Raw genomic sequence first — 22,677 nt, 5'->3', positions numbered from 1 at the left:
TCTAGTGATTTGCCTCATTAACCTCAAGCATTGTGGACTTGCAGTCTCTGCTCAGATACTGAATGACACTTCAAGCAGAGCTGCAGGTGAAATGCCACATCACCTATGGAAGTTTCGTTAACCAGCCTACATTCTGTTTTGATTCTTTAAAAATTCTTAAAACTAATATTTTAATGCCCAATGCAATACTTTTCAGCTGAAGGAGTCTTTGTAAGTTTCCAGTAGGAAACAAGATTAGTATTATAGATGGTCAAAAACCTTTTCACTGGAGAAGTTGTTCAACAAAACATTTTTTGCCTTTTGAAAAGCAAGTTTCCTTTCAAAGGTTTTGATTTGTCAGTGAAATGAAAAATGTCTCTCTCCTATCAAACATTTGTTTCATTTCAGTTCAAATTAAAAAAAAGAAAAAAGTGTCATTTTCATTTTCAGATTCTTCATTTTCTTCCCTGATTGAAGAAAAAAAAATAAGCTGAAAACTAAAACGAAACAAAAATTTTATTCAATTTGTTTTATAAAAAAATTCAATGAAAATTTTAAATGAGTCCAAAAATTCATTTTGTTCATAAAATTTCACAGAAAATATCTACTTTTGGCAACTAGCCTGAGCTAATTTCACACCGAGTACTTCCTTTGTGACCTAACCCATCTATTCTAAATGCAAAAAGAACAGATTCCATGTGCATGAATTAGAAATTAGAGTGTTGCCAGCCATTTAAAGTATGAACAGCTTTTACTTTCTCATGGAACTAGCTGCAGGTTTGAGAGAGTGGGATTTGGTTTTGCAGAACCCTGATTTTGATTTTGGCAGACAAAATGCCAATCAGTAGAATTGGTCAAAATATTTAGAATGAAGTTTGCCAAAAAATATCCTTTAAATACAAACAAACATTTTCTTCATGAAAAAAAGAGTTTGTGGTAGCAATTTTTAAATTGTCATTTTCGTTGAAAGTGATACTAAAATGGTTATCAAAAAATTTCTTTTGCCAAAAAACTATTTTTCAGTCAAAGTTTGATAATCATTTTGATATATGTTTCCATTAAAATCTTGCAATTAAAAGAAACCCGCAAAGAGAAAATGACTAAAATTTCAAAACTGCTTTTCCATTTTTTCCATCTGTTCTAAAAAAATCAGGGAACCATTCAGATCTAGTCTCCAGAAGACTAAGATAAAGTTTCAGATCAAAGTCCTGGTCTACCTTCATACAGCAAAACCTTTCATGATTTCCATTGCATTGAAAGAGTCAGTATCACTATATTTTGGCTTGCAGTAGCATGCAGGGGAGGATGAGGAGGGAGTGTTTTTTTAATTTTGTTTTATGGCAGGCAGCTTAAAACACACACACAGGAACTGAAACCAAAAATAGACTTGACTCACAGACAATCACCTCATACACAAGAAGAAAGTCACATGACTGGGTGGAAGCAGCCCAAATGCAGCCCAAGAAAGAAAGAGCCAGGAGCAGACACTTGTGTTTATTTTCTCTTGATCTGCAAAGTAAGCTGTCAAGCAGAATCACTTACCTCATGAGTCCACAGAATCACTGCAGCCGGACAGGCAAGAGGTGAAAGGGAATGCTCAAAGAAAGTTCAATAAGCTGCCTGAGAATACAAGGAGTATTTTCCCCTTAGGTTTGAATAAGCCAGTTAAAGTTTTCATCTGAACTGAGCCCCAATTTTTCCTTCAAAACTGAACTTTTTTACACTTCCGGGTTCTATCCTGAGGCTTGGTCTTACTGCAAGGAAGGCAGTTCTTCCATTAGGATATTTCTGTCCAGTCCAAAAGCAGGAGGCAGCAGCATCCCACGAGAAGTCCTGTTCTCACAAGCCTTCCGCCCAGTTTTTCAGGCAAAGAGATTTTAGTTCCCATAAATTTGAAGAGGCTTCTGAACTTTGAGGTTCTCTCTATCTTTTGTGGTTAACCACACACTCCCGTCCTCTCAACATCCCTACCGCCTGAGAGACTGTTCCCACCAGATGAACCATCCCACCAGTTCACACAATTAAAAAAAAAAAAATTGAATCATCTCTTAAAGAGAAAACACCCAATGAAAAGAGGTCCAGGGACTGCAATCCACCTCTCTGCCACAACCCCAGACCCAAAATGGCTCATGAACCCTCAGATCCCATGAGGTCCCCTCATCACTAGAATCATAGAATATCAGGGTTGGAAGGGGCCTCAGGAGGTCATCTAGTCCAACCCACTGCTCAAAGCAGGACCAATCCCCAATTTTTTGCCCCAGATCCCTAAATGGCCTCCTCAAGGATTGAACTCACAACCCTAGGTTTAGCAGGCCAATGCTGAAGCCACTGGGCTATCCCTCCCACCCTAGGCTGCAACTGTGTTGCTTGAAATCAGAAGATGTATTCTAATTAGAGTGGTGTGGGAACCAGAATGTCCATTATTGTAGGAGATTCCACAGATCTCTTCTGCATTCCTCAAAACAGCGGGCACCCCTGAAAAATCCAGGCCAGGCTTATCCCAATTCTCTAGAGCCAGTACATGCAAAGGCAGGACACGTGGGGAGTTCCACTTCCAGTACTAGCTGTTTTACTTGAACACTATGCCTTTGCATGTTAAAGGGTCCCAAACGAAACTAAGTCACAAAAATCATCATTGTTCTTGGAAGTTGAGGCCACTGTTAACCCCCTGAAATAACATAACCACCCTGAACACTCCTGGTTGACTAACAATGCTGAGACAGGTCTTGCAAGTACCATGTGAAAAAAAGACGAAGACTACCTCCATGGATCCTTCCAGCAAGGACAGCAAGGTACAGTCCGGAGGGGACCCCACTCCTCTTTAATATGTAGGCACCTGAAATTACTTGGGATGCATCATCCTAAATCATTCTAACAACTAAAACCCCATGTGGTTTTCCTTTATGCTGAACTACATTGTTGACGTTGCTTAACATGTACCTAACCACGCACTTTGCATCTACAAAAGCACTTGACAAAGCTTAACTAATTAATGCTGCAACAACAGTCACGGCAACAGGCAATTCTTGCACCTTCATTCTTTCGGCCAAAGATGAAATTCAGCTAAAAGTCATTTACAAGAGACCAAACGATACATTTGGGCACAAGGTGCCTTTACATTTACAAGATGTTTACTAGTAGGACTCCCACACAAGCGTACTAATAAACCAAGTGTCTCAGCCCCTACAAAAGGCGGGAGAGTTTCAGAACTCAGGTCTGTCATGAGACCTCAGGATTATGATGAGGTTTCCACATCATCTGTGCTAGGGAGTAAAGAACAGCTGAACAATTATAGATCCAGCCTGAAGAACATCATTGTCTTTTGTAGAGTGTTTAGACCAGGATTTTCAAAGAAATTTGCAGGGAGAGCTGGGTGCTTAACTCTCTTAGGCCCTTTTGAGCATTCCATCTTTAATGTATTAGCCTGTTTTTCTAGGCATCCCCATCAAAGCAGCACATGTATTATCCCCATACAGACTGATGTGGTCCAACGTTCTTGCCCTGTTTCATGACTCCTCTCCATTTGTCTGCTTTAAGCATTCTCATACCTAGTGGCCTCTTTCCTCTAGAAGTAGGGTACATCTGCTCTCTCTGGATCACATTCATTATGCTCACCAGCTAGGCACTGCCAGGCATGAGGATTGCAAATCTTTTCTGACACATGGACCCTGTGTGGGACCACATGCATCCAGAAACGAACTGCAGCAGGCCCATGTGGAATGTTCGCATTACTTGGCTACAGGAATGCCCTAGAGACCCTATCATCATACAGGGGGAAGATCTTGGGTCAGTTAGCAACTCCGTGACAGCTGCAAGCTTGAGTTAGAGGCACCATGTTGACATTCTTCCCATTACCTGCTATTAAATGGGAACAGCAAGAAAACAACCGTTGTTTCTCCCTCTGACCACAGCTGGTGACCTTTTTCCCCTCCAAAATATTTCTTTGATGTGAAGTGGCTGGTTTCCAAAAGCAAAAACAAAACCTTTCTGAAAATTCCCAGTTTTTTCTTAAACACAAAACAACCCCAACTGGCAATTTTTCAGTCTGGGGTTCTTCATTGGCCCCCTCCCCCCCATTTTTTCTCCCTTCCCCAAGAGTTTTCCATTTCTCCTCTTTCTTCCCTGTGGAAGCACTGCTCACCACCAGAGCGCCCCCTCATGAGTGGGTGTGGCATAGCCGCTCTTTCATCTAGCGCCCCTTGCTGAGGGTCACCTCAGCCCTGCATGGTCTGCCTCTTCTTGTGGCTCATCCCTCTCCCCAGGTGACTTTAACATCTCTCCCCTCCTGGGATAAACAATAAACTGAACTCAAATAAACATAGTTCTCTGCCCCTACCTGGACTTGCTTCACAGATCTCCCCCTTCCCTTCCCTTCCCAGTGGCTGGCAGGGGACCCCAAGCCCTCCCTCTGGGCTCCAGTCCAGGGACTCTGTGGCAACCAGCTAAGATCTGCTCCTCAGATACCTCACTGCCTCCTTGCACTTCTCCCCTCAGGCCCCTCCCTCGGCTTACTATACATCTGCACCTCTCCAGGCTTTTTCTGCACTCTGTAGCAACCAAAAAGGGCTGCAGAGTCCTTCTTCCTGCAGCTTCTTTACCTCTGGGCTTCCTCCCTTTATACTCACCACACAATTCCTCTCCCAGCTGGGCTTCATCTTCAGTTGGTCTGGCCTACCCTCCAGGTGCAACCAGGCACCTGAATTAAGCTCTGGAGCTCCAGCTCTTAGTTCCAGGGTGGGGTATATGCCCTGTCATACTCTCCTTTTCCCACTTTGCCCCTGAAAAAGGTGACAGGAAGAAAAAAGGCAAAAAAAGATGGAGGGGAGAAGGTTGAAAGCAAACACTGAAGAAAACAAAATTGGAGAGGAGGGTCAATTTTTTGTTTTACTCTTTTTTAAAAATTAAATTTTTGGTGAATTTAACAACAGCAGCAGCATTTTAAGTTCTCTTGCAAGACACACGCACCATTTTTCAACCAGCTGTCCCTGCGACTATTTTTAAGGAGCAGGGTTTGGACTGTTACTGTAGGTTACTATAGAACATCAAGAACGGGCTGCATGAGGAGATGAGGAATTTGTAAGCCAGGGGAGACCAGTTCACCAACAGCCCACTCCAGCAGAGGAAGAAACTCTGACTGTGGAAGGAAGAAAAATCTTGTTCGAAAAATACAGTTTTGGTCCAAATTTAAAAATAAATGGATCCCTCTCTGGTCAGAGATGACTAGCAATGTGTAGTAAAGTGGTCACCAAGGATTTAACTGAGTTACTCAGAGTATTATGGGCTGACGCCATGTTCTGCCTTCTCTCTTTCTTTCTGTTCAGTTAGTGTGTCCCCCCCCGTATATAGTTGAGTAAAACAGCTCATTCCTAGCCTGCGGTACTGTAAGGACAGGATGTTTCTTGTGCACTGAGCACTTGACAAAATAGTCATTTTGCTTCTGGGTTTTCCCAGGTTTCACTGTCAGATCATTGTGACCTGCTCACGCTAGTCATCAACAATCTCCAGCTGGTTTCACTGGTAGAAATCCTAGTCTCTCTCCACCCTTCCGCTGACAGCCTGAAAAATAGCCAGTATCCAAAGGGTTAACATGCATTCTGTCTTCAGCAACAGCAAATGGCTATTGCATCCCCATGGCTTTCCAACAGTTCCTTGGGTTAAATGCAGATGTCATCCTATGCAAATCTACTCCAAGTTCTCAGCCGCTGGGAGAAAGATAAACTAGAAGAATCTCTGAATAAAAGAGAGATACAATTCGAATACTTTGCTAGTCGTTAAACCCACCTTCAGTACCAATCCAAGTCAAGGGGTGTCTGTAAAACACTATTAGATTTTTGTTGGTTAAATTCTGTATCAATAAAGGGCAGCAGAAGGCTCTATAGCAGGACATTTTCAAACCAACCCATGGTGCAGCATGTGTGGACACTCAGACTTCCATGAAGTGCTCACAAGCTGCACTGGGGTCTCCGCCTAGCTCCAGCTTTTGAGCTCTGTGAGTACTCTAATCAGGAGCACTGGGGTATTTGAAATCTCAATTATTTATGTGTTCATGCTGCGGGTTAATGCTGACTGACACTAAAGCACTGCCTAGATTTAGCTTCATAAAATTTTTATCCCCACTATGAACTGCAAGTCTTTCTCCAATTTCATTTAAAGGAAACGGAGTATTGAAAAGCCTACTGAGGAATTCATGAGCATTCAGCTACAGCCCCACTATTCCTCCAAGCCAAATCCTGGGACTCGATTACCATGGCAACATATCATAATTTTAATTCCCTTCCTGGTTGCATTTGCACACAGACAAATAAATTTTGCTTGTTTTCGTAGTAACCAGCCATCTACTCCAAGTATTGTTCATGGCTCTTGCTTCCTACATCATGGCACAAGGAGGACGCAAGGCACATGTTGATGTTAATTCATTCTGCGTGCAAAGCATTTGGAAAATGTAGCAGTGAGTTCAGCAAACTCAATCAAATATATATTTTCAGTTGCACTAATCTTCAGGTGTTGCATTGCACTCCAGTTGAGAGGGCATCTGTATGTGACCATACAATTTATAGTAGAGGTGAGATTTCGTAGGTAATTACACTTAATAGCTGTTGTGTGCCTTTATGAATTATTGCAACAAACAAAAATAACCCTTACTAGACTATAGGCAGAATTAAAAAGGGAAAGGGGCTTTTATGGAGGTATAGTCTCCTCAATGGTGATTTCATTCACCCACCTCAGTGACTTCTCTGGTTTTTCAGAAGAGGCCCACAAAATTATTATACCCAGGTAGTTAAAAATTCTTATTGGATTATAATCCCCTCCCCTTCCACAACATCGGATTACAAACACAATAGATGCCTTTCTGATTTTATCCACTGTATATTCATGACCTATAGTGATACAGTGTCTTTGGACATACAGGTAGGGTTTGAGCAGAACTATTATAAAGCTCCTTTCTTGGGGATTTATGGCTGGGATGTAGATTTGAACTTGACGACAGAACCTGATAACTATAGTGTCAAATCACAATCATTATTTCAATCAAATAAAATAATATGATTTCAGCCCACCATGCCCCCTTTTCACCCCATGCCCCATCAATGAGGCCCCATCATTAAGTTTTAGAAATGTTTTGTGTATTACTTTTAATATGCACTTACAGCAGCTGAAAGTGAATGTTGTGACTGTCTAATATGGGCAACAGTGCCATGTCCTGTTATGGATTCACAATCACCTGAGCTTCATAATATGTGAAGGCCAAGACTATAACAGGATTCAAAAAAGAACTAGATAAATTCAGGGAGGATAGGTCCATCAGGCCAGGATGGGCAGAGATACAAAACCATGCTCTGAAGTGTCCCTAGCCTCTGTTTGCCAGAAGCTGGGAATGGGCGACAGGGAATGGATCACTTGATGATTACCTGTTCTGTTCATTCCCTCTGAAGCACCTAGCATTGGCCACTGTCAGACGACAGGATACTAGGCTAGATGGACCATTGGTCTGAAGCAGTATGGCCATTCTTACTTTCTACTATGTATTGTTGATCATACACATTCATCGGAGGGGGCAATCGTCGTCTAATCTGTGCATGTTTATTTGCATGCACATAAACACATGCTTGTGTGTCCCCCTAGAGCTTTGTGGGAACCAGAATTTCCATTTTGCAAGAAATGCCACAATTTTAAAATTTTTATTCATTGTTACTGTTGTTGGTTTTGTTTGACCCAAAATGATTAAAACATAACAAAGTGTTTTGTTTAGATAAGATTGAAACATGACATTTCGATGTTGACATTATTTAATTTTCCTTTAAGAAATTAAAATATATTATAAAAAAAATTCAGAATGTAAAATTGGAACGTCCCATTCCAAAAATGTCAACATGGAACATTTCAACCTTATCAAGAATGCTTTCTTTCCCCCTGAAATGAAATTTCATTACATAGACATGCTCCTGTAGAAAGTGTTGGTTCTAACAAAATGGCAATTTCCAACAGAAAAACGCTCCATTGTAAAGTTTCCAATCAGCTCCATGTCCCACTATGAGAGAGGTATTTGAGTGTGCACTCTTTGCCCCTAATGTGCTGGGTTCTCCTGGGTATTGCCGATGAGGCATTCCAAGGAGTAGGTCTCCTCTACTTTCCACAGCTTACACTTGTCTACTGTAAGAGGCTCTTGAGGTAACACTAAAATTCAGCCCTCAAACCGAAGGGAGGGTGAAGTTGATTTCCCTTCTTCTGATGGAGTCATTCCTGCTGCCAAGGACTCCTACTAGACCTGATGATCACCAGCAATTATATGGCCTTCAGTATGGGCCAGACTGCACCAAAGGCAGGTATTTTTGGAAGGTGTTCCCATGGGACTCTCCCTCCTCCTGACCCCTCAAGTTGTCCACACCACCTTCCTCCGGGCAAAGCGGCACACTGTGCTGCATCCTCAAAGAGCTCTGGGCAACATCCTCAAACAGCAAAGGATGAAAGGAAGTGCAGCTCCATGTATGGTTGTTGAATCTGTTATGAGAAAGCTTTTTGTGCTTAAATGAAAAAATGAATATCTAGATTCCTTAGCCCTTTACCCAACCCCTTTGTGAAACAAATGCATCCTAATACATGGGATGTAGCATAATCTAAAGGTGGAACATATTTGCAGGAGTTTTCTGATAAAAATATTAGCAGCAAGTCACTGTTCTGGAATCTCCAGTCATTTGCCCCAGTCACAGAGCTGGTACAGAAATGATTTTCCCACCATTAAAAACTTTGATGAAACATATATATTTTTACAATTGAGCATTTTCTTCAAAATGTTTCAGGTTTTTGGTGAAAAATTAATTGTTTTCATTTTTTTGGCAACTGAAAATTTTCTCTTTGCAGCTCTTTAGGTTTTCAATTAAAACCTAATCATTTTTAACAAAAAATGAATTATTTTGCAAACAGTTTTGTTTAGTCCATTTTCCATTGGGAAAAAAAACATTTCAAAGGACAATCTGCAACCAGCTCCACCCTGGAGGTATGTATTCTTCTCCTCTAAGGCTCAGATGTTGCAAACACTTTGGCTCATGCTTAACTTTAAGCAGAGGAATGCTCCATTGAAGAGAATAGATTGGTGCAAGAATATTCTCTACAGAGCCTTACGTGTGTTTTCTATTCCATCTTTAAATGTAAGAATTCTGCCTCCCTCTCTGTTAGGGACAAGAAGATTCCGGATAGAAACCACACTGTATTCTCCCTCTTTCATGGAGGCTTTGTATTTGTTCTTTCTTTGATGTTTTCCTTAATCACAAAAAAAAAATTTCAATCATAATCATAAAACCAGAGTGAATAAGTTCAGTGCTGTGGATGTTGTTAACTATATGATCACTTTTCTGGGAAATGTCATCTCTGTTGTACCTAAACTTTTTAAGGTGTGCCCAGAAATGACAATAGGCACCTCATAAATGCTTATATGTCCTGAATCAGGAAAGCACTGAAGCACATTTGATTTCACCCCCATTCAGAAAAGCACTGAAGAATGTGTGTAAAGTTAAGTGTATGCTTAAAGTTAAACAAGCGCTTAAGCACTTTCCTGAATAGGGATGTTTTCCTTAACTGGGGCTACAATGAATATGGACAAGACGGTCTGATGAGCCTGCCTACGATGGCATTTAGCTGATCTACAACTGCTAGCAGCAAATATCTCCAATGAATGGTGATAGGACACTAGATGGGGAGGGCTCTGAGTTACTACAGAGAATTCTTTCCCAGCTATCTGTCTGGTGGGTCTTGCCCACATGCTCAGGGTCTAATGAATTGCCATTTTGGGGGTTGGGAAGGAATTTTACCCTGTGTCAGATTGGCAGAGACCTGGGGTGGGGGTGGGGGGGGAGGTCACCTTCCTCTGCATCATGGGGCATGGGTCTCTTGCTGGTTTGAACTAGAGTCAATGGTGGAGTCTCTGTAATTTGGAACCTTTAAATCAGGATTTGAGGACTTCAGTAACTCAGCCAGAGGTTCAGGGTCTATTACAGGAGTGGGTAGGTAAGGTTCTGTGGCCTGAAATGTGCCGGAGGTCAGACTAGATGATCATGATGGTCCCTTCTATAGAGTCTATGAATAATAGTATAATATGCTAGCTCAGCAAAACCAAATACCTGGGGCCAGATCCTCAGCTGGTGTGGATCAGCATAGCTCTATTGACTTCAATGGAGTTTTGCCAATTTACACCAGCCAAGGATCTGGCCTTTATTGTGCGTTGCATATTCAGATATAAAACAGCCCTTTTGCTCAGGATTTTGCTGCTTTTACACCCTATTCATTTTTTAAATGGTAAACTGTTCTGGGGGGCGAGGGGATTCTGCCTTAATAAAGGCAAAGAAAAATGAAAAATTGGCTACTGGGCTGAGACTTCCAGTTGACATTGCCTTTAGAAATTAACATTTATTTTTAAATTCATATAAAATCCTCTGAAAATTAGAGTTGTGGACAGAAATGTTGAGAGACCCACAACTCTGGCAGGGCTAGTTGTCATTACTTTAAATGATGGGTATACTGTACATAGACTGTATATGTGAGGAGACTGTTAATGGTTATGGATTTTGCACACACTGTTTCAAGGGTCTACCATCCAGATGAACTCACTGTAAATATAGGCCAGTGTCAACTATAGCGATTACTCAGAGTTTGCAAGGTAAGTATCCAACAGTCATACGTATTCAAAACCCACCATTAGAAACTGTGTACGGCATACTGCGAAAGTGGGCTTTAGTGATCATTCAGGTACATGGCCCAAATCTTATTCTCCAAAACCCATTTCTGATGGATGCCACTGTGTTTCCTGTTACTCTGCTTAGAGCAATCAGCCAGGCAATTTGATTGTAAGGATCTGATTAGAAGTGATTTCTCTGCCCCTCTGATATTTTCAAAGGCAGAAAAGAATTTCTCACCTTTTAAGTACCATCCGGCTCCATTTTAAAAATGTAACAGCTTGTGGGAGAGAGCTAGATAGAGCAATGACAACCTGTCGGACCTGCACTGGCTTTCGCTGTCTCGCAGAAGTGGGGAATGCACCATGTCCTTCTAAGGTAGAGAATTTGTTTCTACACTCGTATCTGATTCAGGAAGTTCACTGTTTCATGCATCGACAGATCCAAATTTGAAGTGTTTCTAACTGGATAACGGACACTTGTACTCGTTGTACCATGCTGACAATGCTTGTGACAGAATTTCCCTGTGCTTGTGTGAGAGTACATCATCAGATGGTATGTGATGAATATTACCCATCCCCAGCATATAAGCGTGCATGCTCACACCCACACAGCCCAGTGTGAATTGTGTTGCACCTTGGAGCCTTGCCAGGATTTTTATTTTATATTTTTTTTGCAGAATTTCACAGGTTTTCCCTCACTTGACCAGGGCTTTGTGGAACAAACTCACACCATTTGCTTATGCTCACGGAACCTTTCAGCTGAGCCCGGAATTCTAAGAAGCATGGCCATGAACCAAAACCTCACATCCGAACCACCCTGAGCTTGAGGAAAGTTTTGATCTAGATCCAGATTGCACAGCTGAACTCTATACTTAGTAACAGGCAAACAAAACCCCTTGAACTGAATCTCTCCAAACTTTAGGTCTGGGTCTCTTTGAGGATGTCTACCCTGCAAAGAAAAACCCACAGCACCACATCTCAGAGCCTGGGTCAATGGACTCGGGCTCGCAGGGTTCAGGCTGTGGGGATAAAAGCAGCAATGGAGACACTCGGGCTCAGGCTGGATGCCGGACTCTGAAACCCAGCGAGGAGAGGTGGGTCTCGGAGCCCAGGCTCCAGCCCGAGTGGGAACATCTGCACTGCTGTTTTTAGCCCCAAAACCCAAGCCCCAGTCAGTTGACCCAGGCTCTGAGACTTGGAGCTGTGGGTTTTTCCTTGTAGTGTAGACCTTCGGGACTGAGGCTCATAGTTACTATCTATCTGAGGCACTTATTACCATAGAATCTAAGCGCCTCACAATCTTTAATAGGTTTATCCTCAGAACCCCCCTATGAGGTAGGGAAATGCTATTATCCCCATTGTTCAGATGGGGACTAAGGCCCAGATCTGCAAAGACATTTTAAACTGATTTAAGTGGAAATTAGGAGCCTAAATACCTTTGGGGTTCTGGCCCCTAAGTGATTTGCCCAAGATAAAGGCTGGGGTAGAGCAGCAAAGTGAATACAGCTCCCTTCAGTCCAAGGTAGCACCCTAAGCATTAGACCGTCTATCCCAGGGGTCGGCAATCTTTCAGAAGTGGTGTGCCGAGTCTTCGTTTATTCACTCTAACTTAAGGTTTCATGTGCCAGGAATACATTTTAATGTTTTTAGAAGGTCTCTTTCTATAAATATATAATATATAACTCAACTATTGTATGTAAAGCAAATAAGGTTTTAAAATGTTTAAGAAGCTTCATTTAAAATTAAATTAAAATGCAGAGCGCCCCCGGACCGGTGGCCAGGACCCGGGCAGTATGAGTGCCACTGAAAATCAGCTCGTGTGCCGCCTTTGGCACGTGTGCCATAGGATAGACCAGGGGTAGGTAACCTATCAAAAGCACTGAACAGCCTAAGGTCCCATCAAGGTCAAAGGTGATCAGCACCTCTGAAATTTTGTCCAGCACTATACAATTAAATTACCTGATTCCCAGAATGCACTGGGGTGATGCTTTTGTTTGGAGCGGTTAATAAGTATGAAGCAAAGGGCCATCCAATCCATCACCAGCTAACTGAGCCATCAGCAGCCATGGTACCCACAGCTCAAACACATGCCAGGGACTTTGGTGAACATCCAGGCAGTCAAAAGCACCAACTAGGGCCCTGAATAATAACATGCATTTTTATGCTAAGTACTTTTTTTTTTAAATGCGCTGATTTTTTGGCAACACGACAGCCAAGTTAATCAGACCTTTCATTTCTCTAACCAGCTTTAAAGGATTTGTAATATTATACTCGTATATTAAAAGGCAGAAGGAAATTGTTTGTCTGATTCAAAATCTGTTATTTATTGTGCATTAACAGTGCAAACTCTTTATGCAGTCAACAGCAGGATACTTTATCAGTGCTTGGGGGGGTGGGGGGTCTCCAATCCTACCAAATGGCATAACCTACTCTGATCCTTAGAAGCCACCTCTCGAATACTAAAGAGCAAGGGCATAAAGAACATACTTTCCAATTAGGTCATTGGCTTCAAACACAGGGTGTACTAAATTAGTAACATTTGGTGGTAAATTTCTTTGAAGTTCTCATTAATCTTGCTGTTGGGTTTGAACTTTTCTTGGCCATGTTCCTCATAGAATCTGGATCCCAGTTATGTCAAAACAACTGATTAGCCCCACAGTTTGAAGGCAGGGGGGATTAGGTAGGGCGGGTGTTAGGTTTCATGAAAGGCCTATTTACCTAGTCATTCAGCATGACCAAATGGGAGGGCAGCCAACAAGGGCGACGCGCTGGAAAAATTCCAGGGTTCCTGGCTCATTAGGGATCTCCATAGCGAATGGTTGAGTTGCAGTTGTGATAATAACTGGCATTAGAATTCAGCTGCCATTAGGACTAGGACAAGGCCACTTTCATTTAGTCTCATTTGCCATCATGACAGAGCTCTTCAGTCTAGCAGAAAAAGGCATCACAAGATCCAATGCCTGGAAGTTTAAACTAGAAACAGCAACCATGGAATCTTCTTAGAAAGACAGATACAGCCAAAAAACTATACTCGGCATCAATAAAATGTTCACAAATTGGGGACAAGCCACTACTGGAATCAATCTCAGACTCAGGCAGATTTCATGTACATTCAAGGTTCAGGTCAAATGTTTCTTGTAGCTTAAGCTACTGCACACTGGCTTGCAATGCTTCAAGTCCATTTTAATCTCTTTCCGTTATAATATCCCACACCTTGGTTGCAACATGCTGAGCTTGGTTGGAACCAGAATTGCAATGAACAACACAACTCTGGTGATAAATGCCTTACATCAGAAGTGGTGTTCTAAGAGAGATTTTGGTCTAACTACATATCAGTTAGACTATGCCAGCAATATCATGTAAAACAGCATTTCTTCTGCTATACGAGCAATTCAACACAGATTCTGGGCAGAACCAGGTCATCCTACACCGAGCCACATCTTAAATCCATCGGCAACCTGCAACCGATACAGAATTTGGTGGTGCGCTTGCTAAGTGGTATTTCTTATCATAAGCATATTAAGCTGATGCTGTGATCTGCACTGGGAGCCTACTGGCCTGTGTTGATTTATAAGATGATGGTGTTGACCTATGAGCCTTTAAAAAGAGTGGGACCTACCTATCCAAGAAACCACCTCTCAGCCTGGGAGATATTGCCACAATTGTGTACAACAGAGGTATCTGAGCTGGAGTCCTATTGGTATAAATGAGAAAAGACTGCTAACAGGGCTTTATCTGTGAGGGGCCTGTGTCTTTACAACTCATTCCGCGCCCTCCTCCCCCTGCCGCTTTGGGAAAAGTCAGACTTTATTAACATTCAGGGTGCATTTGAAAGCCCATTTTTTGCCATTGCCCACAAGGTGGTGAGTGGGGATGGTAATAGTTTAGGGGGATGTTGAGGGGAGGGTCTATATTACATTTTGTTATATCTATGTTGCCGCTGGATTATTTGATCTTGGGATAATTGATGGGTCTGCAAATTTATATGGGTATTTTAAAAAAAGATTGACAAGAGCATCGAGGGCTTTGGATGGGTTTGTAGAATAGTAGAAGTAAAAATAAATTATAGCCCACAGGCAGCAGGGAAGACAACCAAAATCTCAGAAATAAGCAGTAAACTTCACTTCATTTAGGAAAAACACACACGAGTTTAGGGTTCTGTTTGAGTTTGGTGAAAAGGTTTGGTTTGATTCTTATTTTATGAACCTCATCTCTAGGGTGAATTGAATATTCAAAATTTCACCTAAAGCTTCCTCACTTTCTCCAAAATGTGACATGAACGATGATTTAGATCCTGATCCTGCAAACACTTGAGCATGTGCTTAACTCTAAACACACACTGTAGTTTCAGTCACTTCAATGGGGACTACTTCTGTGAATAAACTTAAACCTGTGTCTAGTTGTTGGCAGTATCATGGCCTTACAATTTAAGCAGAATAAATTTTAACAAGCATAATTAGGGTTATTCAGAAATGTGAAAAAAAGTAGCAGCAGAATCTTACTGGCTGGAAAAAAAATATCACATGTATGATTCATCTCTGAGAAGAACCATGTGGTCAGTGACCTCAGGGTAGCACTTCAGAAAACCCTTCCCATAAAACTGGACTTACGGGGAAACCACATTGGCTGCTCTGGGGTAAAGCAGAGGCAAACTTTCCATGGGACATATTTTTTTCCCCAATTTTTTTCTCTTTAATAAATTTTGCTTCAGAATCACTTCTTCCATATTTTGGGGCTATGTCATGTCACACACTCAGAATGATGTCACAGTATGGAAAAAAATTAAAAAGGAAAGAAATAGCACAGAACAGCCCCCTTTCAGAGCAGTTAGAGTTGATCTTTTGAGAGTGGGGGTGGTTATTTTCCAAAATAAAAAAAAAAAAATAAATAAAATCTCTTTATTTTAGTGCGTGTTGTTCTGCAGTCCTCTGAAATGCTGGATAATGAAACTAAGCTTCAGCAAAAGCATTGGGGTTAGAAAGGTTTATTTGGTCAGTTAAGTGCCTAACTTGTGTATCATATACATTATAAAATCTTTGTATTTTAGAAGCAATAGTATTGTTACCTGCCTTGTCCATTCAGTTAATGAAGGTCTTCAAGGCATATTATCTCTTACTGTTGTACAGCACCTAACACGAGGCCCCAGTCTCTGCTGCTGCTATAAGGAAGGAAGAATGATCTAGTGGCTATGGGGCTAATCTGGGATTTAAGAGACCCAGGTTCAGTTCCTCATTTCAGCATGGACTCGATACGTCACCTAGGATAGGCTGCGTATACACAGCCTAAGCCATGCATAGGCTAGCATGCTAGCTGGGTTCAAGCTAGTGTAGGTAACATAAGGAGTGAAGATAGTGTAGTGTGAGCTTCACCGTGGATAGCGAAAGCCAAAGCGGACTCTGGGTACGTGCTTGGCTCGCTGGCTTGCCCGCACCTGTGGCGGCCCACTCTGGCGGAGTTCAAGCTAGATCAGGTAGGCTAGCCTACGCACAGCTTTTGCAGCATAGACACAGCTTCAGACAACTGCCCGGGTCTGTTCATTCCCTTTGAAGCACCTGGCACTGGCCACTGTCAGAAGGCAGGATACTGGGCGAGACAGGCCATTGGTCCGACCCAGTATGGCCGCTCTTAGTCTGTCTATGCCCCACTTCCTCACCTGTAAAACCTCCAGCTGACAGAGGTGTAGGGAGGATGAACGCGTTACCAGTTGTGAGGGATCACAGATGCTATGATGATGGAGGCCAGATAAATACCTAACGGTAGGTGCTACTGTAATACCAACAAGAAACATTAGCTCGACAGTTAGCTGACACTTTACAAATGTGCCTAAGGGTGAAGGGAGGGGAGCACGAGAGACGGTCTTTCCTTGCCCTGCCCCTCCATGCCTCACCTACCCACCCTTGCCAAATGGATTCTGCTAATGGCCTACCCTAGACCGGAGTGTTAAAAAAAGCAGATGAATTAGCATGTTGTGCGGTAGTAAGAAAAGGCAAGACTGTTTTGTGGAGTAAAGTTTTTCCTCTGGTTTGAGACCAATTAAAAATCATTAGGTGGTCTACAAAAAGAAAAGGAGGACTTGTGGCGCCTGAGAGACTAACAAATTTATTTGAGCATAAGCTTTCGTGAGCTACAGCTCACTTCATCGGATGGTCTACAGCTTCTTCGCACCTGGCATAGCATGAATTCACATGCTATTTGCTATTTCAGCACAATTTACAGCCTTTTTGGAGAAAGGGGAAGGTGGTTATTTAGTAACTTCTCTGCTCACCCTTAGCAGGGTCACATCTTTTTGTCCCTTGCCAGAACAGTGCACGCCATAAACTACGGGAGGGAGAGTGTAGCAGGAGGCAGATTATATTCCTCTGCACCTGGGTAGCACAACAAGCAGCAATGTAGCGCAGGAAGGTGGTGTATTAAGAGGCTGAGTATTATGGGATTGATGGGTCAGAGATGGTATGCTGAAGCAGTGTTATAGGACTATGGGCAGTATATTGTAATACAGATTGGGATTAAATATATTCTGATGGAATCTGCTGCAGCCAGTTTAGGATTCAGGGGAAACTGCGAGGGGCAGGAGGGAGAAATCCTGCATCTTTCCCAGCAGAACTTCTCCCATCCGAAAGAAGAAAGTAGCAAGGTACCTTCAGCCTCTCTCTGCCAGAGCTGTTGCCATTCCACAGAAGAATTCTGTGGGTGGCTCCACATTCTACAGTTTAAGCCACGTTCTGTGTGGGGTTACTGCAGTTTACAGAATAGCACAGAGCTATCAGGGAGTGGAAACATAGTAAAACCTGCTGCAAACCCCTACCACAAGGGACTACGTGATGCAAACATCAGGTCAAAAATATTCAGAACAGTTTTCAAAAGTTTTAGCCATTTTTCTGGGAGACTTCTGTATTTTTGAACATTTTTAGCCACGCTGATAAAAAAAAGTGTCACTGAAGTTTTGGACATTTGAACTTCTTTTTTCAAATCAGCTTTAGCGGACATGATCCACCCGATGCCATGCAATGGAACTTCCACCACCTATCTGGAAGGAATGTTGAGCTACACAACCAGAGTTGTCGTGGACCTGGCTCTGAAGTGGATCCTTGTGCACGTTCAACTATAGCATTAAAACAATGGGGTAGGTTTGAAAAGCGTGGAGGCTCACCACAGACATCTAGTGATACAAGGAAATGGCTTCCTCATATTGCTACACCCATTTTTTAGCATTTCATTTTCCATCCCATATCATCAATGGAAACTAACCGTTAAACACAAAAGGACAATGGCCGATGGTCTGAAACTTGCAAGAAGTCTTCACTGCAACTCTCAGAGTATAAAATGAATGGCTTCCTCTGTCGACACCCCCCCACACACACACCCCTACCTTTAGGATTGTATCTTCTGAACAATAATTCTCCTGGCTAAACCTCATTTATCCCCAGGAAGTTTGCAAAGTCTGGGAAATCAGCAACTAAAGAATCATCAAGCAAGGCATTTTTGAATAGTCTGGATAAAGATTGTAATGCAGTCAGATGAACTTCCCCAACAACTTCCTTGCCTTCATTAGCCTGACAATCAACATCTTATTATGCAACCACAACATTCTTCTGCAATTTAAACAGGACACGAGTAATGGTGTGTGATCTTCAAGGTCACGTTATGGAGAGCTGTCTTTAGTTCAGCAGCAGCTGGCTGGTTAGGAATAAAAATAACAATTTCACTAAAGTAAATTAAGTCTTGGATGCATAATAAGATTCAGCAAGTGCAATGGGGATGATCAGATGGCAGATCTAAACTCTGCTTACATTTCTTGTTACCATATAAAACAGCCTTCTGAGATCCACAAGCATTCTAGACTAGTCCTTAATGGTATTTTTCTTTATTCCTTTATGTCCTGCTACACAGGTTTATAACGATAGACAATTGAAAAGGGGCAATTTCTTGCTACTGTATGTGGAAACCCACGTCTGTTTAGAGTAGGTTTCCTTGGATATCCTTTAACTTGCAAAGGGAATTCATCTCACCTCAGACAGCCACTTTCATGCACAGGCAAATATTACATGCTACACATTAAATAACCCCTCGGACCTGTTGTGCAATTTTCTCTCTCTTTCCCCACCTTCCCATCTAAAGAGAAGCTTACTTTTATGCAATAATTGGCTCCCTTTTTCCTATATGATTAGTAATTGCACATGGCTTCAAAATCATTTCCAGGATGATTAATTGTGATGTCACAAATGCCAGATTGTGACATCAGTGAACGATGGAGGTTCCTTATAGAGGAAGATGCATCCATTTGTTCTTATTATTATTATTTTATTTATGGTGGCAATCACTATGTGCTAGACACTCTCTAAGGAAAGACAACTAGACAGATTTGGGGAAGGGAACAGCAACAGGCAACTTGTATACAAGTCAGCTTGATTCACTGTAAACAGCACTGCAAAATAGGGGACTTTGAGAAGGACTTAAATATGCACAGCTTAAGGGCCTTGCAGATAAATTCATGGAGGTAATATCATGCAAAGGAGGCTGTGTGGATTAATGCACCAAGATGATTGTGCAAGAAGCTGACAAAATGGATGAACAAAGATGGCGATATTAGCAGAGCATAGTTAGAGATACATATCTCGGTGATTACCAATGTGTCAAATCATGGTGTCCTTCCTGACGGTAAAAAGATATTACAGAATGACTTGTGGAATAATTTGATTCTCAGTTGCCACCAAAGACCATGCATGTCCTCTCAACTTGGGTTTGTAGACTGGCTTTTCTACAGAACAGTTGAGCCAGATTCTCATCCTTTACTCGAATGGAGCTATGCTAATTTCCAACAGCTGGGCAACAAGCCCAATGCAGAGAGTCAGAAGAGTCTGCTTTGAGCTATCATCTAGAAGCTGGAATTATCTACTGCTGTATTCATTTACAGTGTACCTTGCAAAAGTCAACACCACACCATTCCTTCATGTTGGAAAATATTAAGACTGTTTAGATCAGTTCCACCTTAAATGTAAGCCACCAGAGAAAAACCCCATTCTGAAGTTTGATATTTACAGTTATTCAAATTCTCAGTGCTTGCATTTGTTAACATACCAATTTGTTGTTTAAGAGGAGGGAAAAACTTGCAAATAGGATTTTTTTCCTTGCAAGAATGACATCTTTAATATACTAAGTATATTCCTTTGAGTTACAGTCCACATACAAAGAATTTGAGCAATTTAACACCATATAAGTACAGTTTGCTAGCTTGCAAAATAAAATCTGGGCATTGCTGACTATGGACTCAATCCTGCAAAGACTGACTCACCGCTCAACTTTAGTTCCATTGACTTCAGTGTGCTTACTCACCTGCTTAAAGTTAAGCACACATGTAAATCTCTGCAGGACTGGGGCCTGGAACTTCAAAATGGGAAAATGTATGTAGCTTTGAGTTTATGGAAACAGTGCTCAGTGGGCAAATGTTAGAAGGAACAACTGTGCAGTGCTGTCCTACAGATGCTTACTTCTAAAGTGGCCACTACCATTAGTCAACAGCACAAGTGGGAAACCTCTCTGGATTTTGATGGTTTCCAGTTAGAATCATAGAAGATTAAGGTTGGAAGAGACCTCAGGAGGTCATCTAGTCCAACCCCTTGCTCAAAGCAGGACCAACCCCCAACTAAACCATCCCAGCCAGAGCTTTATCAAGCTGAGCCTTAAAAACCTGTAAGGATGGAGATTCCACCACCTCCAGAGGTAACCCATTCCAGTGCTTCACCATCCTCCTAGTGAAATAGTGTTTCCTAATATCCAACCTAGACCTCCCCCATTGCAACTTGAGACCATGGCTCCTTGTTCTGTTATCTGCCACCACTGAGAACAGCCTAGCACCATCCTCTTTGGAACCCACCCCCCCTTCAGGTAGTTGAAGGCTGCTAACAAATCCCCCCTCACTCTTCTCTTCTACAGACTAAATAAGCCCAATTCCCTCAGCCTTTCCTCATAAACCATGTGCCCCAGCCCCCTAATCATTTTCGTTGCCCTCCGCTGGACTCTTTCCAATTTGTCTACATCCTTTCTGTAGGGGGGGGCCCAAAACTGGACACAATACTTAAGGTGATCTAGTTCAGAAGGTTGCCATGCGCCACCTGCCGCCTTCAGTCATTATGCCAATCAATCTACAACAATACCTCCACTTTCACTCAATGATCCTATTTTCCAGAGAAAACCTCAGCATTTGGAAGTTTCACAAACTATGCTGTCACCAAAATACATTTTTTTCTCCAAAACTTTTTTTAAAAAAATCTGAAACTTTCACAAGCTCCAAGGCAAAAACTTCATAAACTCAGGCAAAATTTTATACTCACTGTTTTTCAGATAGCCCTAATATAAAACTCCCAGAAGGTCCCAAGAGAGGGTTGTGTGCCTGTTGCTGGAGGAAGAGGATATGTCGTAAAAACTATGGCCTTGTCTACCCTGGGGAATTGCCCCAGTTTTACAGTCATAAATGAGTGGCTGACAATGTAACTGCATCAGTGAAAACTCCTATTGTAGCTGCTATAAACCAAGATTTGCACCAATGCAGTTTATATCAGTTTCAAGCTACACCAGAGCTGCATGAAATCTTTCAACTAAAAATCTTCCCATCGCCTCTGGTCAGTGATAAAATTGCAGATTCAGCAACACAAATGCTTTGCAAGTTCATGTCATTTTCACCAGAGTATCTCAGTCAGACTAAAGAGTTCAGAAAAAGAAAACCAGAATGCTTTGTTTTTACAGTTTCAAAATGAAACATTGATTTTTCAGTCTGAAGTGACTTCATTTCAAAATTTCCTTTCATTTATTTTTTTTAAATAAAAAACATTAAAAATGGTCAAAACTGAAGCAAAACATTGTGTGACTTGAAAAATTTGTTTAAAAATCCTTTCAATTTGCCAAAATTAAAAAAACACACACACACACACACACACACACACACACACATTGTTTTCAGTTTGGTCCCAAACAACCTCCCCCCCCCCCCCCATTTTTCAGAATTGCCAGGAATTAAAAAAAATAATAAAATCTATTATTCACCCAGCCGTAGTCAATACCTGCACAGTGCGGTTCTGTGTTTCCCTCTAGTTATTGGCCTGTCTATGGAAGTTTTAGTCTGCTACTGCCTCTAACCGAAGGGATCTGTTCATTTAGCTCAAGCACTAGGGCCATATACTTTAAGATGCAAAGGTTCCAGGTTCAGCCTCCATAGATGACCCATCAAGGACCTGCCATTACAAGTAAAAATTGTGCCTTTGCTTGTCTACACTAACAGCTTGTACTGGTGCAACTATACCACTGGTTGAAATCCCCTGTGAAGCCATGTACCTTTCACTTAATTAACTGCTGAGGCAATTAACATAGATAATGTACATATCATAGGAGATTTACTTAATGGAAAATCTGCTAACCCTCATGAAACTCCAAGCACTACAAAATATTCACCATGTGTTTGCAATAAGAAGATAAACTCAATATCCTTGCTTGCTTGCCATGCTGACCGCAAAATTCAAATGAAGTCCATGCTACTGCCGGCATCTTTTGATCAGTCCTGTTGTCAACAGTGCATCACCAGTTTGTTAAGCATAGTCTGGGTTTCTTTATGAAAGTAAGTTTGAAACTAAGTCACTGCATATGCTCACTGCCAGCCCATCTAAACTGAAGCTCAATGAGAAGGCTGGTGCCACAGCCTGAGGTTTGTGACATTCAAGAGAAGAAACAGTCTGTAAAACAAATTCATTGGACAGAATCAATTGTTCAGTGGCGGTATCAGGTACATGAGTTTTCCCACAGGACTGTAATGGAGGTAAGTGCACACTGATGAGGTGTGTCAAAATTAAATGACCCACAGATTTCCATCCAGCAGAGAAAGTGCACTGGCCTATAAACAAAACATTTCTGGATATTGGGTAGAAGCATCACATTCCATAATGCAGAGCTCAGCAGGAGCGGAAGGGAAATGACCTACATATTCCCTTTTAACCAACTGCAGGAACACACGGTTTGTTTGCAAAAGTAGATCTCCATAG

This window comes from Natator depressus, chromosome 14, assembly GCF_965152275.1.
Source record: "Natator depressus isolate rNatDep1 chromosome 14, rNatDep2.hap1, whole genome shotgun sequence".
In the NCBI taxonomy this organism is placed as follows: Eukaryota; Metazoa; Chordata; order Testudines; family Cheloniidae; genus Natator; species Natator depressus.
This window is presented reverse-complemented; position numbering follows the sequence as displayed.